The 13,918-nt window shown below is 38.6% G+C and overlaps 1 protein-coding gene across 2 annotated transcripts in view; it reads left to right on the top strand.

Annotated features, from left to right (window-relative positions):
- Nucleotides 1-201: 201 nt before the first annotated feature.
- The window catches only part of LOC122799442 (trichoplein keratin filament binding), a 1,060,398-nt gene continuing 1,046,681 nt past the window's right edge, over nucleotides 202-13,918 (top strand). The window contains exon 1 of one of the 2 annotated variants that reach the window (XM_044068500.1): nucleotides 202-267. The gene's annotated coding sequence lies outside the window, so the exon portion shown is untranslated. Of the gene's footprint in view, nucleotides 268-926; nucleotides 1,051-13,918 lie in introns of those variants that run through there. The other variant, XM_044068499.1, reaches the window with a different exon arrangement.

Below are 13,918 nucleotides of genomic sequence, written 5' to 3'. Positions count from 1 at the left end.
AGCTTTCAAGGCCAATTAGCTATTTTTTTTTTATTATTATTTTACAAATAGACACCATATTGCGTTTATTGTAGTCTCTCTTACCAGGTTTCAGTCTTCGGATACCTGAATTTAAGACAGACCCCACCCTAAACTTCAGATTCATAAACTTGAGTCAAGAACATTTTATTTCATTCACTGATTATAAGGGTTTCCCCTCGGAACACAATTTCTTTCCTGTTTCAGTTTACATTTACTTAAACTGTTGGTTTGGATTTCCTTAAAAAGGTAAGGCACCTCGACTGTGACTATGATTCATTATTTCCAAAAGGGGCATTATTTTCCTCACAGTCGTCTTCATTACCCTGGTAACTTTTTTGCTAGCAAATAAATAGTTGCGGCCACTTGTTTCTAACAAAATGTAAGACGGTTTCAAGTAAGTGCACAAACATAAACGAGAATACAAAAATTAAAGTTTCGTTGAAAATAAAAGCAATTATAGACAGCAAATTCGACTTTGTGTAGCAATCTTTAATATTACACCATGTCGCCGGGTCGCCCAAGAATTGTGGACAAAGCCAAAAACAATGAGGGAAAGGGGCAAAATGTTAAGTAGTACTCAAATTCCCGTACAAAATTAATAGCATGATACATTCTGCATTAAAACGCATTTTTCTGAACAATAATCATCTTGAAGTAATGACTGGCATTATTGACCAACTGTAACCCTCAGAGATGTACCAGAAAAATAAATAAATAAATAACGACAGGGCAAGAATGTCAAGTAAAATCGGAGACATTCTGCAAAAACTCTAAATCTCTGAAAGGAACGTATTGCGTAAATTTTGTACAACTAATAACATACATGAAACAAATATTGTCTCTTGCTTTAGATGAGCGACTATGAATTTTGACTCGAGTCGGTACCCATAGAAGAGCAAGAATTGGTATTGTCGTTGTGTTGGTTACTGCAACTCCCGGAAGAAAGTATGTAAGCGTAGGGTTTAGCCGTTAAGAAAATGCAAACAAAAAGTTAGAAAGAGAGAAGGGTGATTGAAATTAGCAGCACAGGTATGGTTATGTTTCATTTGAAATTTTGTGGTATTTTTGGAAAGCAGATGCATTAGAATCTCCTACAAATAATGTAATCTTTTTCCCTTTGAAAATTATGTATTAGGTCTACACTTCTTGCAGTTATTTTAGCCATTTATCATCTTGCATGCTGCTCTGCCACCTGCCGTAATAATTCACATATCAAACCGCATTCTATTCCTGTTCTAGATTCTTTGCAAGTTTTCATTTTCATGATTTGTGTCTGCTTAGTTTTACAGTGAAATTAAATTATATGATGTTTGATGATTTGTGATGTGATACTACTGTAATACGTCAGCCAAGCCTGTGTATATATTCTAGATACGCCGCTGTTGCTTAGTATTAGTTCTGCAGTGATAGTGTTATTGCACGAGAGATGCAATGTACTAGCTTTGTTAATGGCGTGCAGTGAATTCAATGTTCAGTGATTAGACACTGCTGCTAACTTTCTGTGGCTTTTTCCCAATTTATTTATTTTTGGGGTGGGAGGAGATTTAATTGTTGTTATTTTTCAGTTTTACTTGGTTAAGTATGCCATGTGGAAAGGCAAATTTACATACCCAATGTAGCCAAACCAGTTGTGGCTGAGCAAGGTTATACTGCATGCACATTGCAAATAGTTATTTTTATGTACTGCTATTGCTCCTAATTAAAAGTTAACATTTTATATACATGTATGCATTTAGGTTCATAGGCAAGTACTCGACAATCAGTTTACAGACCACTACAAGCCTAACCAATAATCCATATTCAAAACTTCCACTATCAAAGAGGATAACACAAGATATTCCAGGGCAAATTTGAGACTGATCATCTAATTATATAGGTTTACCTTGATGGTGGCAAAAGCTCTGTTCGGCTTGACATGTAGTGGAAATTCAGATTAAGACCTACTGAGATGCGCAGTAGCAAGCTGTAATCTTGGTGTGATGTCTGCATACAGATCTGAAATGTAATATTGCCCACTTAGGGAACTGACCAAAAAAATGTTTTACAGTTAGATTATTCAGACTTTCTCCTTCTTCCTCCTGATCTCCAGTAAGACTTCCCACTTGTACAGCTATAGAACTGAGATCTCAGCTGAGTGACCAAGTCAATACCTCCAGCACCTTCTCTGTCCAACCAGTGCTTTGTGTCCCTGCCCAAGTAGCTAACACACACACATACAAACACATACACACTCTTTGAGGTTTGATTTACACACACACTTAGGAAAGGATGGCACAGGTTTATTAGTTATGCTCCTTCTGCCCAGACTATAAGGTAGTTACCACTGCCTCTTGTCACTCCTGCCAGCTACCTTTAGGCCCTTAACAAAGGGTGACCAATTTTACTGTGTAATATTAATATTCAAGTCTCTTTAACTCCAGATGGATTTTTAAGTCCTCTGAGAAAAAGTTGAACTGTCCATTTTCTGACAGCTGTATATCCCCAAGGCCATTCTAGCTGTCTTCCTGGTTGCTGGTCTGTGATGCAGCTGTGACTAAGGCTGCAATCATTTCTGCTTTAGTCAGGTTGACGTGCACCAGGCCTATGGCTTGGCACATCTCAGCCAACTGGTTCCTTCTCAGCCAACTGGTTCCTTGTCAGCTTGCCATAATCCTCTGCTGACATCCTTGCCTGCTCTTCCTGACTAACTAAGCTAACAAAAAATAAATAAAACTATTGTGATATGAAACTGTGAATGTCTACCATGTGGTTGCTTGAGAGTACAAACACCTTCTTTAGTTACCACTGCGTACAGGCTACACGAGTTCAATATCTACACCACTGAATCCAGTATGTGACGTGGTGAGCCCACCACTGCCAAGTCAATATGTGATGTGGATATCCCACCACTGTCAACCAATATGTGATGTGGGTATCCCACCTCTGGGCTATTAATCAAGGAGCCTCAATCCTCACTACAGGCACCTGCTGGGGGACGTTCACTTGGAGGATAACAGGTACACACACAGTATTTCCATTTGCAGTTCTCTGCATCGAGTGCAGTTTCCCTTAAGAGCACACACAGACCACAGTGAATCCAGGGCTGGTTTCTCCCTCTTCCTCCAAATCCCCAGTAAGACTCCCCACTGGCACAGCTATAGAGTTGAGATCTCAGCTGAGTGACCAAGTCAAGACCTCCAGCACCTTCTCTGTCTAACCAGTGCTTCATGTTCCTGCTCAAATAGCTGCCAAACGCACTCTTTGAGGTTTGAGTTATATACACACACACACACCTGGGAAAGGATGGCACAGGTTTACTTGCTATGCCCCTTCTGCCCAGACTATAAGGTAGTTACCACTGCCACCGGTCACTCCTGTCAGCTACCTTAAGGCCCTTAACAAAGGGTGACCAATTGTACTGTGTAATATTAATAGAAATGGTAGTTTGACTCAGAGTAAGGCTATTAGGAGTGGCTCAGACAGTGTTAACAAATAAATTTACAAGTACTCTCAGAACTTACATATTTCTACATAGAACAGCCACAATGAAAAGTTTTTAAATATATTTAATAGTAAATACTAAAAGAACAAGAAAAATTTTAGATTCACAGTGACATCAGAGTTCAAAACACTGAAAATATTTAAAATAACATTGCAGGGCAGGCTGAGATAAATAAAGAACAAATAGTAACAAAAGTAAGCTTTGTTATATTCCTGATTGTTTCTAAGAGAATTACTTTACCCTAGAAACCTACTGATAGAGCAAGGCAGATGATCTGCTGAATGGTTCTTTTGTTATTAGGTCTGAGACAGAATACAGAATGTTGTGTCTCACTAAGAGTCTTCTCAAAATAATATCTGAAATATTACTGCTGGGATAGATTGCAGAATTACATCATTTCTGGTCATCTGACTTCTAGTTCCCAGGCAAAACTCCCCTATTGCTTGAAGCTGGCAGGACTTACACCTACCTGTAAAAATACATATACAAGAGCTTTAACTCAGATCTTTGTCAGGTGCTGGAAATCATAAAACAATTGCATAACTCCATGCTGCCAGAATAGTAATTAGTTCACTCCAGAGACAATACAGAAAGCTTCCTAGTACAGATTTTGTTTCTTTGGCTGCATTGAAATCTGCGAGATATCCTCTTTATGGCCTAGCCTATAAAGTCATTTAATTTCAGATATTTTTCTAAAGTTTGCTGGACTGAGGTTAACCCTCCAGTTTCCTCTGTTAAAACAAATACATTTAAACAGTTACAATAGTGCATTTACATTTCTGTTCTCTGCAGTAGGCACACTGTGGTTACAGTCCAAACTCAAGGACTTTACAAACACCTTTTCAACACATTTGTCTGTACATATCCGTTTGTTATACATGTGACATACAGTTCTAATACATTTGTAACATGAGCATCTTATAGTTTCATAGTTTCATAGTATAGTACTAGGCTATCTGCCCTGGGGCATTTGTAAGCCTAGCCATAGTGATGTGGCTTTTGCCACCCCATGAAGTGGTACAAAAATGTACAGAATAAATCTAGAATACTGTGCCTCTGTCTAGTAGTGACACAGTGAAGGTCCCCTTATATATAGAATTAGTTTACTGTGCCCCTGTCTAGCAGTGACACAGATGTGACCCCTGGGGTAAACTTAAGATCTCCCATCCACTCATCAAGATTTCTCTTGAAGAGAGTCAGTGAGGGGCTCTGCCTAATATGAACTGGGATCCTGTTCCAAAGCATGGGAAGCCTCTGGGTTATGAATCTATCCCTCCAGCATGTCCTATTCATACTTGTGCCGAGGTTTAAGTCTTTAGCTCGCGTGGTCCTGATGGATTTGGATTTTTTGAGGTGGAGCATGTCCATCAGACCCTGATTGGACATGGCCTTGTACGTAAGGTAGAGATCACCTCTGAGCAGGCGGTGCGCTACTGAATAGAGCTGAAGTTTCTTTAGTCTGGCAGAATAAGACATATGTTGGAGACCCTTGATCCTTTTGGTGAGGTACTTTTGTGGTCTCTCCAGCTGTTGCAAGTGCCGGGTGAGGTACATACCAAATGGGGCATTGTACTCAATCATGGGTCTGATGAGGGAGGAATATAGGGGTACAATGACATCCTTGGATCTGGATGTGAAACCCTTCATGATGAGGTGTGCAAGGTAGAATGTTTTTCTAACCACTTTGGCAACGTGGGTGTCAAATGAGAGGTCGCTGTCTACTTGGGTCCCTAGGTCTCTGATTACTTTTTCCATACTCAGTGGGTTGCTGTCTATGTGATAATTTGTGGGTACTTTGTTTTTTCCAAAAGGGATGACTATACATTTTTTGGCATTTAGTTTAAGGCCGTGACTACAGCACCAGTTGTCCGTTTCAGTGAGGCCTTTTTGTAGGATGTGTGTATCTGCTGGTGTATCGACTATGGCGCCTAGTTTGCAGTTCTAATACATTTGTAATACCAGCATCTTGTATAAATTAGTTTGATATTCACAAAAGACATTTATTTACAAAATTCCAGCTAGCTGTGCTGGCAGTACTTCTTTCGTCACATCCTGCTCCTCATAAAATGTTTCATATTCTAATAAATTACTGAGGATTACAGTTAGTCAACAAAGTCATTTCTTAGAGTTGGAAGAAAAAACTGTACTACACAGCAGAAAAAAAAGTGTGATTGCTGCCAGCATACATCTTAGCCTCCTTGTTTAGGAGTTTTGTTCAAAAACAAAAAATATGGGGGGAGGGTGCAGGAAACAAAAGCCCCAAATCAACATGGACAGTTTTTAACTATTTTACTAATTCACCTTAAAAAGTAAAAAGAACAGATTTTGCATCACAATATATTTTTTTTCAATAATGAGAAATATTGGTATCTGTCATTTTGACTGACCATATTTTCTTGGCAGTCTCTTCAGAATCATATTGTCACTCACTAAAGACATGCCTAGCCACGTACACAACTTTGCAAAGCAAAATGGTGTGTCTTAATCTGAACAATCCCCAGTGTTTGCTCCAGAGGTGAGTGATACATTAGGGCACTCTGACATATTCTTAGCCCATTTATCTGTTGCTGGAGGTTTGGTTACTTTAACCTAAAATGGCATTTGGAGAACGATGAGTTCTTTTAGGGAATAGAAGGTCAAAGAGGATCAGATCTTTCATGGCTTGAAAGGCCTACAGAGGAATCTGTAAGAGAATAAATACAGAGAGAGGGCTGCCAGTATGTCCTTATAACTACGATTTTTGAGACCACTGGTCTTTTTAGTTATGAATATCTGAGGTCTCTTAAGTTAAGTTCCGATAGATATATTATATGCAAAAGGGAGCATTCTTTTCAGTGGGTTTGATGCAGTATGACTAAAGGGAGAATTAAGACTTCTTTGGATATAGAGGAGATGCCTTTGGAAATCATATAAGGCAGAAGGCCTTCTGAACTGTTGTGGAGACATGATGGTCAAAAGATAAGGAATTGTCAACAAGAGTGCCCAGATTCTTTATGACAGTGTCTGATTGGAAGAGTGTGTTCCCTGTATGTTATGTGAAAATGTTTTGTTTACCAAAATGAACTGCACTACATTTTTTCGCATTTAATTTCAAATCATTGTCCTTGTAGCAATTGTTAACATGGTTTAAACCATGTTGGAGCAATTGTGAGTTAGTCTAAGATTGAATAGCAACACCTAATTTACAGTAGTCTGTAAGATTAAATAACAATAAGCCAGGAAATAGATGCCAGTTAGGAGAGGGCCCAGCAATGATCCTTGTAGTACACCAGTGGTGATTTTGATTTTCTTTCAGAAATGATGCCTTCAACACTAACCACATGACCCCTGTCAGGCAACCAGTTAGCCATCCATTGTGCAAGCTAAGTATTTATATTTGTATTTACAAGCTTGTCAATAATACCTACATGAAAAATAGTGCCACAGGCCTTGTCCAGATCCAACTATATGTACTGCATAACCTTTGCCCACTGCTTCGATGACTTTTTCAAAGAAGTTAATTAGGCAGAAACCTCCTTTGACAAAGCCTAATTATTGAGGTTCCAATGTTAAGTAGTTTAATGTCCAGATTAATGACTTCTGAAATAATACATTTTAGCTTTTCATATGAGGCTAGTGGCACTAATGGGTATATAGTTACCAGGGTCAGTGATTTGGCGATACTTGTATACTGGCATTACAGTGGCTGATTTTCCAGGCTTCATGAAGGTAACCAGTGTACAGGCCTAGACTGCGCTGGATGGTGCAGTGATGCAGAGGTTCGCATTGTCACCTCACAGCAAGAGGTTCTCCAGTTTGATTCTCGTCTGGGGTGCCTTCTGTGCAGAGTCTGTATGTCCTCCCTGCATTTGTGTGGGTTTGCTCTGGGTGCTGTGGTTTCCTTCCACATTTCAAAGACCTACATCTGGAGTGTTTCTCCCCGGTACTTTGCTGAAAATGGGCATTGTCCCAGTAGGACATTCCTAGTAAACAAATGTTAACTAAAAAGCTAAAGTAGGTGTTCAGGTAAGCCATATCCGATAATGATAATCGGACAATGTGGTATTTTATCAGAGCCCATGGAAGAAGTGTCCTTAGCATTTGAGAAGACTTGAGAGGACTTGTTCTATAGTAATTAAAATGGGTGGCTGGAACTGTGGAATCTGTGGAATTGCTGTACCTGTAGTTTAATATCATTTTTTGAAGAGAGAGAAAAAGACTGGACCTAGTGCAGAGCCTTGAGGATCTCCTGAGTGAAAGGTGCTAGCAACTTGCTGATTGTAAGAGCTGGAAATGTAAATTTGTTTGCTCGTTATAATAGTTTAAGAACCAGGTTAGTGTGGGGAAGCCAATACTTAGCGTTTGGAGTTTACTCAGGTTGATTTTTGTGGTTTACACTTACAAGACCTCATTTTAAGTTTATGAATATGACACATAGTTGATTCACTTGTTAGTTCTGCAAATGTGTAGAGTTTCTAATACACTGACAGAAATGGATCCCATTCCCAAGTAGGGGTTGGATTTAAAGTTCATAAAATTAGTCTTTGATGTTTACCAAGAGTGCTTTACTCAGCTCCTGCACTGTACCCAGAATTGCCTTCTTCTGTGCACTGGTAGCATTTTTAAGTATGATTGAATTTTTCTTTGATTATCCCTGTTGTTCCCCACACTTGGAGCTTTCATTCATGTTGCTCTAGTTTCATCTTGCATATCTTATCATTTTGACATTCTGTTTGTGTGCAGAACACTATAGCAAGTGTATGTCGCTATTTCAGTGATTAATGCTACTTTTGTCTTTTTTTTTTTTTCCTTTAACTACAGTAACTGGTATGTGATGATCCCACATGATTAAAACTACTACACTTTTGGCAATTCTTTGTGGTCATATTTCTACAGTTTCTCCACTGCCTGTCAATTAAGATGTCAAAAAGGCTAATATGTTTAAGGATTTGGTCAGAGAGTCATTTTTACAGTTTCCTTAAGAGGCAAAAAATGGATATGTGCCTGTATTTTTATGCCAAAGAGGGAGAGGAAACTTTAGTTTTGGAGACTATCAGAGCATGTTTGAAATGAGAAAGGACTATACCAATGTTAAGTGATAGCTTAAACATTAGTCAGAGGTTTGGAAATTATATCATTCAAACTGGGCAGTTGTCTGAAGTCTAATTTTCAGATTTAATTCACATACTTCTAGTCTGCTATTTAAAGGACCACATATTGCATTTGCATTAACCTGTTCTAAAACACTAAAAATAAACTTCTTGAAATTCTGACATGCTGAACTATGCCTACTTAAATTATTATTTGTCATTTTTTTGTTATAGCATGTGTGCAATTGTAAATTCTTTTCTTAAGGGGGTGACCAGTTTTCCTAACATAAAATACTGGGCATGAAGCACATTTATCTACATAAATTACCCCTGTAGAATCACATGTAAAATGTCCTTTTGGGTGTAAATCAGGTAGTGAATTATAAATCTGAAGTGCTGATTTTTTTGATACAAACTCACGTTGGCTACACACTCCATGTTTAAAAGCGCTGTCAAACTTAATTGTTGAAGAAGTTGTGTTAAGCTCCAAAATACCGCTATTCTCATTTTAAAAAATGTGAACATGTTTTTTTCTTTACTGTATTTTTGTAATAATAACTTTAATTCTCTGAACTACATTAGAAGCAGTAAAAATCATAAAATGTGAAACACAAAAGTTTCATCCTAACTATTTGATCCTAATACAGTCTGTGGCAATAATGGAAAACAAATACCACTATTCTCATTTAAAAAAATGTGAACATGTTTTTATCTTTACTGTATTTTTGTAATAATAACTTTAATTCTCTGAACTACATTAGAAGCAGTAAAAATCATAAAATGTGAAACACAAAAGTTTCATCCTAACTATTTGATCCTAATACAGTCTGTGGCGATAATGGAAAACACTGAACTCTGTGTAAGTTGCGGTCAAGAATGAAGACACCAGTATAGCCTGCGGCAGTAATATGCCTGTAGTACACATTCGTGAAGGCCGTCCATAAAAGTTAACAGAACAACAGATTTGCATCAACACGCATTGTCTAAATCCTAAGCATGAAATTGTAATGCTGTGTCAGTATTAACAAACTGTAATCCACGGCAATTTACCTGAGGGACATAGAAAAAAGTGTGAGACACATTCAGGGACATTGCAAAGTAAATGGAACAACAGGTTTTGCATCAAGGTGCATTTTCTGAATGATAAGAAGTATGAAACTGAAATATGTGGCATTACTGACTGACTGTAATCCCCGGTGATTTACTGAAAAAGAAAATACTTGGGGCAAGCCAAAAATATGTTGGAAAAAGTAAAGGTCATTCTACAAAATCGGTACAAAATCGGACAGTTGTAATAATGTTTTGTTAGTTTTATGCTCACTTTAAGAGGTAAACAATATTAAGTGTTTCAGCAGGGCGCTAAGAAAAGATTAGTGTAAAACCCTATAGAGTACCAGATCCCTGGCAAAAGGCCTATACAGGAAGTAATAAGAAAATGGCTTAAGGTAGGTGTAATAGAAGGGTCAAAAAAGGAGTATGGCAACATCAGAGTGTTAGTACTAAAACCTAACATGGGAGCTTTAGTGATTCTAGGAAATGACAACATTACAAAGGTGACAGCAACCCAATGCATGGGCTGCAGAAACTAGTAGAAAGGTTGGAGGAGACAAGATTCTTATCTGCAGTAAATGGGTTATAGACATTCAAAGGCAAACTACTGCATCGGCATGGTGTGTTCCACCAAAAATCAGAAGGCTTGCTCCTGGAACCCAATCTGTCCATTCATCATGAAACTAAGGGTTTCAAGTTTGGGGCTCATTTGTAAAATAGTGTGGTGATTCTCTGTATTTTTGAAGAATACATAAGACCCAAAAATGTGTACAACAGTTGTGCAAGTAATGTCCAAAAGCAGAGTACATTGTAAATAAAGTACTGTTTCTTTAAGTAAGTATAATTTCTGTTATGTTGTACCTGGCTGTAATAATGAGTCTGGTTATGTTTGGTTAGTAAGCGAATGTAGTATAACAAAGAAAGCTGAAAGAAGTACAACCAGAGAGTGTTAACCCTTTTATGAAAGAGGAGTTGGTCCCTGAGCAGCAGCATTAGAGGAGGTAGAGTCAACCACAGTGAAAGAAGACTTGGAGGAGAAACAGGAAATGTGTTCCTGGCAGAGAAATCCAGAGAGACATTTGCCAGCAGACACTGTTTACCAACAATATAAGACCGAGTATAAGCATGACTCGAAGGTACCTGCTGTGCTTTTGATTAAATCACAGTTCTTTGTTTTTACTTGGAAGAACATATAGCGGTCTTGTTTGTTTATAATAAAACTACATTTTATAAGACTGGTGATCTCAGCTGCTTTTAATCTCCCACAATACCTACATTTCTTTTTTGTCTTGCGCTACAGGCTTCCTCCACATATCATCTTTGTCCTAACAACATCCCAGCAATCTCCAGTCATACCCTTCAAACTGACCTATCGTAAAATTGTGCATCTTGGCCATAAAGACATGCATTATCCCAATTAAGCCTACTTTCATCCATATTTTACTCTTCGGCCGTAACTTCCAAATGTCTGCCTAAAATACTAAACCAACCCAACTCCTGTCCTGCTCTCTCTACCCTCATATATATATATATATCTCTCTCTACTCCAAATTTTACTCTCTCTAGTTCTGACCAACATGTCCTGGAAACTTGCAATCCCCAGAAAAACATTGGCAAACTTCTGTACAGTCGCTCTGTTGTCAGTGCTTGGAATAAACTGCCCCTACATGCGAGAACGATCACTAACACTAACCGTTTCAAAAACACTTTAAAAGACCACCTATTAAACTTATGGACCTGCCCCTGCCATGACCCTACTCCATTTTCCTCTCCATACTGTTACTGTCTGACCCCTCCCTTACTCCTGCCCCCCCCAATATCTAATTTTATTTTAATCTTGTACCTGATCTGTAAAAATTAGTAAATTCCGCAGACTGTCAGCCTTGTAACTGATCTGTAGAATTAGTAAATTCTACAGACTGTCGGCCCCAAAGTGATGTTTTATCTTAAACTTGCTTCATTGTATGTGTGTGTGTGTGTGTGTGTGTGTGTGTGTGTGTGTGTGTGTGTGTGTGTATATGTATATGTATATATATAATCCTCCTAACAATTATTTACCTGTATGTGATTACTACACTTCTTAATCTCTTTTGTCATATACTTTTATGTAAATATCAAAATAATTGTATTGATTGTATGTGTAGGAAGTAATTGTATGTGATTATCTTAATACTAAAGTTATGTCATTTTATATTTATGTGTTGTATCTTTTGGAGCTTTTCTTCTCAGTTCTCTACTGAAAAAGGGTATCTGCCCAGTCAGACTAACCCAGTCAGCAAATGTCAAATAAAATAAATAAATAGTAAAATCCTAGAGAAGCTCTGAAACATAAACAACCAATGTCTTAACTCCTGTCGGACCCACCCTTCCTCCATATGGCAGTTAGATATTTCTCAGAACTACTAACATGTATGTTCATTAGCAACATGTACTTTCCCTCCTCATTTTAAATGCATTCTGATTAACCCAAATAAAGTTCAGCTGTCCTAGTAGGATTTTCCTGACATTTATTCAGTTGCCTGCTATAGCAAAAGCCGTGGTTCGCAGAGAGCTTGCAAAACATCACTGTTGAAAGGTATCAGTCAGAAGGGAACAAAAAATTTCTGCAGCACTGGATATACCATGGAACACAGTGAAGTCAGTCATCAAAGTGGAGAAAATATGGGACAACAGTGATACTGCAAAGAACTGGACGTCCCTCCAAAATTGATGAAAAGACAAGACAAAAACTGGTCAGGGAGGCTGCCAAGAGACCTACAGCACCACTGAAAGAGCTGCAGGAATTTCTGGCAAGTACTGGTTGTGTACTACATGTTTCAACAATCTCCCATATTCTTCATATGTCTGGACTATGGGATAGGGCTGCAAGACAGAAGCCTTTTCTTATGCTGAGAAACAGCAAGGCCCAGCTAAAATTTGCAAAACGATACATCAGCTCTCCCAAAAGCATGTGGGAAAATGTGTTATGGTCTGATGAGACCAAGGTTGAACTTTTTGGCCATATTTCCAAAAGGTACGTTTGGCGCAAAAACAACACTTTGCATCACCAAAAGAACACCATACCCACGGTGAAGCATGGTGGTGGCAGTATCATGCTTTGGGGTTGCTTTTCTTCAGCTGGAACAGGGGCAAGATGGAGGGAATTGTGTACAGTTCCAAATACCAGTCACTTTTAGCCCAAAACCTTCAGGCGTCTGCTAGAAAGCTGAAGATGAAGAAGAATTTTACCTTTCAACATGACAATAACCCCAAGCATACATCCAAATCAACAAAAGAATGGCTTCACCAGAAGAAAATTAAAGTTTTGGAATGGCCCAGCCAGAACCCAGACCTAAATCCAATAGAAAATCTGTTGGGTGACCTGAGGGCTGTGCACAAGAGATGCCCTCACAATCTGACAGATTTGGAGTGCTTTTGCAAGGAAGAGTCGGCAAATATTGCCAAGTCAAGATGTGCTCTGCTGATAGACTCCTAACCAAGTAGACTGACTGCTGTAATTAAATCAAAAGATGCCTCAACAAAGTATTAGTTTTAAGGGTGTGCACACTTATGCAAACAGCGTATTGTACGTTTTTTGTTTTTTATATTTTTCCCCCAACACATTTGTTTGTTTTTCAATTGAACTGTACAGGTTATAGGTCATATTAAAGGTGGGAAAAGTTTTGAAATGATTTATTGTGGTCTCATTTTTTTATATCACAAAAACCTGATGTTTTAACAGGGAATATATAACATCTGTCCCTTTTTCAACGCAATAAACCTTTCTGCCACTGCTTTTCAATTACCTTCCTCTGTTAATTCATACTTTACATTTCAATTTCTTTCTGACATTGGCCTTGACTTCTGAGAAGTAAATGCTAAAAAGGAGCGGCCCAAGGACTGATCCCTGAAGGACTGCACTTGTGACTGGCCTCTTTGTAGAGGTGGACTCCCAAATTCTAACTTCCTGGGTCCTGTCAGTGAGCCAGTTGGCACTCGGGTGACATACAGGTTTATACCTAACCTCTTGAGTTTGTCAACAATGCCTGAGTGGGGTATTGTGTCAAATGCCTTGGCCAGGTCAAGGTAGGTAGTGTGAACAATTTTGCCCTCATCCATTTGCTTTGGTGACCTTCTCAAAGAAGTCCAGCAGGTTGAATAGGCATGATCTGTCCTTGACGAAACCAAACCAGGTTGGTTCTGGTGTCTGGAGGTTTACTATATCTCTGATCATCTCCATGATAACTCTTTCCATTGCTTTCCATTTAAGACAAGTGAGACTTATGGGTCTGTCGCTTCCAGGGTATGTAGATGGCCC

The sequence above is a fragment of the Protopterus annectens genome, chromosome 4.part0 (genome assembly GCF_019279795.1).
Source record: "Protopterus annectens isolate FY-2018-M chromosome 4.part0, PAN1.0, whole genome shotgun sequence".
In the NCBI taxonomy this organism is placed as follows: Eukaryota; Metazoa; Chordata; order Ceratodontiformes; family Protopteridae; genus Protopterus; species Protopterus annectens.
The sequence above is the reverse complement of the archived record's forward strand: the minus strand, read 5'-3'. Positions and strand labels throughout refer to the sequence as shown.